We start from the raw sequence: 4,331 nt of genomic DNA on the forward strand, positions 1-4,331 counted from the left end.
GACATCTTGGTTGGAGATTTTGGATCTCTCCCACTCAAGATCTTCAGCGGCCATCTTGGACTCCGGAGTGCTGTGGCGAGTCAAACGCGCACGCGGTGGCATCAACGGCAATGGGCAGAGCAATGTATGCGAGTGCGGAAAATCAGAGAGAGTTGGGCGCAGGGGAAGATTTGCGAAGAGGAACAGGTGAGCGGCGCAAGCGAGGGGATGAACGGAGGTTGAAGACAGGTTTATATAAGAATTGGGTGAAGCACTGTGCCGTTGGATGAGGAAATCGTGTGGTGAGAATAGATCTTCTAGATACAAGGGCAAAAAAGTATTTTTACTGAGATAGGCGTTACCGTACGTGCGCCAGAAAAAGCGGAGGACGTGTGTCCCCCACTTGCACGACGTGTCAACGTGGTGGGAATGATGGACCCACAAGGCAGAACAAACTCGACCATTAATAGAGTTGAAGAAAATTTGCCAAGGGAAAATATGTCGACAAGAAAAATAAAAGGAGAATGGCGACAGGATGAGTTATTTGCATACTTCGGGAGCCTTTGGTCAGAAACAAGTTTTTGCCCAAATGCTCGGGGGCTACTTCGAAAAAAGTAAAGTTTCGACTATGGCAAATATAGAAAATGTTGAGCCTACAACCAAGCACAAGTTCTTGGCTGTAGCCTCGGGGGCTACTCCCATCGGGAGCGCTGTTCGCGCACCCGATAGATAAAAAGAAAAGAAGAGAAAGAATATCGGGAGATAATGGCAATATAGCGACAAGGTGGACTAAAATGTTGAGCCTACAACCAAGCACAAGTTCTTGGCTGTAGCCTCGGGGGCTACTCCCATCGGGAACGCTGTTCGCGTGCCCGATGAAATATAAAAAGGAAAAAGAAAGAAAGATAGAACAGCAAGAGAGTATATTTCGAGTTACAATTAACTCTACATATACTCCCATCGGGAGATTAATATAAGTCATATGTGACTCGATAAAATGTGCCATTCCAACAGCCGGAAAAGCACTCGACAATATATTCTCAGAACGCCAAAGTTGCGATCAATTTCTGAATGCCGCAAATTTGCGAAGGTAAGACCCCAGATCTACTCTGCTGGGCGTGGCATCGCCGAAGACTGCGCTCTGCTACTTTTATCCGTATCAACAGATACGAAGAAAAATCCTAACGGACGCGTTAGGTACTCGATAAATTTGACTCGGACTCGACAGAATGGTAAGACCTTAAGCGGCACCTGTCGAAGTTTGCACCAGTATCCCGAGATCATGTCCAGGGACGTGATCTTGAAGTAGGTTTTTGCGGATTGCCACTAGAGCAGTTAACTAGTACCTGATCCGTCAGATGAACTAGCCCCAAAAATCAATATCCCTGTACAATATAGAAATTTATATAAAGAAATATAGAAAAGTTTACATTGTGGAATAAAGAATAAGCAGTGGAGATTTTCCCTGATTCTACGATTCAAGCAAAATCTCGGGGGCTACTGACATAGGCATCCCAAATGGGCCTGCCAAAGATAGTACCCGGGGTTTATCGAAGGCCCATTACCCGAAGAATAGGAAGGTTCGAGAGCCCAAGATATGTTAAGGAAAGTAGAGTTGTAATAAGAAGTGTTGTTTGTAAATCTGGCGGGATGAGTTAGAAACCGTCCCGAACTCTGTAACTTGTACAAAACGAAACCCTCGGCTTCACCTCTTATATAAAGGGGGAGTCGAGGGACGAGGAGATCATCGAATCATTGTCTGCAAACCCTAGTTTTTATAATCGTCGAGTACTTTTCGGCTGAAACCTTCGAGATCTACTTGCCCTCTACTTCTAACTAAACCCTAGCCTACAATCCATAGGCATTGATAAGTTAATCCCTTGTCACCAGTATCCCGAAATCATGTCCAGGGACGTGATTTTGAAGTAGGTTTTTGCGGATTGCCACTAGAGCAGTTAACTAGTACCTGATCCGTCAGATGAACTAGCCCCAACTACCATTATCCCTGTACAATATAGAAATTTATATGAAGAAATATAGAAAAGTTTAAGTTGTCGAGTAAAAATAAACAGTGGAGATTTTCCCTGACTCTACGATTCAAGCAAAATCCCGGGGGCTACTGACATAGGCATCCCTAATGGGCCTGCCGAAGATAGTACCCGGAGTTTACTGAAGGCCCATTACCCGAAGAATAAGAAGATTCGGAAGCCCAAGATATTATTAAGGAAAGCTAGAGTTGTAATAGAAAGTCTTATTTGTAATCTTACGGGATAAGTTAGAAACCTTCCCGGACTTTGTAACTTGTACAGCACGAATCCCTCGGCTCCACCTCCTATATAAGGGGGAGTCGAGGGACGCAGGGATCATCGAATCATTGTTTACAAACCCTAGTTTTCATAATCGTCGAGTACTTTTCGGCTGAAACCTTCGAGATCTACTTGCCCTCTACTTCCAACTAAACCCTAGCCTACAATCCATAGGCATTGACAAGTTGATACCTTGTCACACGCCCTTGCACCAGCATCGGACGTGCGTGCCGAGGCTTTGCGGGCCGTCGCTCGAGGGACCAGGGCCAGCCGCAGTTCTGGAAGCCTCCCGGCTCTACTGTGTTGCCCGTCGTTGCTCGCCGGTGGGTTTCTGACCGCAACAGTCCATTAGAAATGGAAGTTGAGAGAATAATGCTTAGAAAAAAAGAAAGTTCAAACATGAGAAAAAGGGAAGGAAATAATTAATAAAAAGGTACTACCTCCATACCAGTTTACGGGGGTATTACGCATTTCGAGGAGAAAATTTGACTATAAATTTGCTTAATAAAATATGAGATATATGTCACAAAAATTATTTCATTGGATTCATATTCAAAAGAAGTTTTCAATAGTATAATTTTGTGATGTATATCTTATATTTTGTTAACTAAATTAATAGTTAAAATTTTGTCTCGAAATGCGTAATACCCCTGTAAACCTGTACGGGAGGGAGTATTCAAATCAGCATGCCATAAAGACCATCTGGAAAAGATGATTGTCATGTTCAATGTTCTATGGCAAGAAGAAAATGATCACTCAATTAATCATCCGACAAAATTCACTTGCAAATACCAATTTCTTTTGGCCTTCCGGAAAAGATAGAAGAAAGCGTCATACGATAATTTACGGCCGGACAGATTTTCGTGAGGCACTCACGGTCACGGCCCCCTCAAACGTCCCGTCCGCCGGAGATCCTTGATGCTGCTCTCCACCATCGCACGCAGCGTTCTGTCGCTCAGACGCAAACAGCGGCCGGAGTCGAGCAGTTCGACGCGTGGGCAGTGTTCGACGAATGCGGCCAACGAGGCTTCACGGTAGATCAGGCCGTCGTCCGACAGCACGAGCTGCTCCAGCAGAGGGAGCTTCTTCGCCACCACCCTGATGAGCTTGCTGCTGGACGTGGTAAATCGGCTCGTCACGTGGATGTTCCGAAGCGATGGCGCGCTGCAAGCACGCACGCGATCAGGAATTCGGGATTGGTTGATTCGAGAGAGGTGAGAGGCTAGACGAGATCGATGCGTACCTGTGGGCGAGGAAGAGCAGGAACTTGCCGTTGACGCGGCCGCGGAAGGACTCGCAGCGGCCGGCGCTGCGCAGCACGGCGGCGCGCGCCATCGCCTGCCACCTCGCCGGGGCGTCCTCGTTCTCGTCGGTGGCGGCGGCGAGGTCGATGCGCCGCCAGAGAAGAGGCTCTTCCTGAGCTAGCCGCCGCCACGAGGCGCACACGAAGCCGGCGCCGCGGAGGATGTCGGCCTGCGGGACAAAGCTCAGGATGATACACAGCACGTCGCGGGGCAGCGCCGCCCAGTTCCTCTGCTCCGCCGACCAAGGAAGATCGTGATGCATATCCTCGCAGCCGCTGTCAAACTGGTGGTGGTCGGAGGGCCGACGTGTGGGCGGATCGATCGCTCGGGTTCTGATTCTCCTCGACTTTTTGCCCACGTTGTTTCCTATTTTCGTTAGGTTTTTTGCTTCTCCATCCCAGATCGAGCCGACATGGGCCTGCCTCCAGAGTCCAGATTAAATACAAGGATCTATAAGAGTTCACGTTTGACCTTGCATGAAGATGTGGCTCTATGGCAGTCCGTTTAATTACCTCTCCAAGTTACTTAGACTTTAGACTACAGGGTTTATCGTCTTTTCTTTTGGTAAACACATTACAATCCAGACATCACAAATATGTGCATTCAGTAGCCTAGCTATAAACGCACGCTATATTCCTATGAGCATCTTGTAGAGACTGAGTCTAGAAACTAATTGGGTGAATTTTAAGATTAACGAAGTCACCACTAGCGGCTCACTGTGTCGCCTCTAGGGATGGCACCC

The 4,331-nt window shown here is 47.4% G+C and overlaps 1 pseudogene; it reads right to left on the bottom strand.

The window, feature by feature from the left end:
- Positions 1-3,314: 3,314 nt before the first annotated feature.
- Positions 3,315-3,851, bottom strand: LOC124706937 (annotated as a pseudogene).
- Between the last annotated feature and the right edge of the window lie 480 nt (positions 3,852-4,331).

This window comes from Lolium rigidum, chromosome 1, assembly GCF_022539505.1.
Source record: "Lolium rigidum isolate FL_2022 chromosome 1, APGP_CSIRO_Lrig_0.1, whole genome shotgun sequence".
In the NCBI taxonomy this organism is placed as follows: Eukaryota; Viridiplantae; Streptophyta; class Magnoliopsida; order Poales; family Poaceae; genus Lolium; species Lolium rigidum.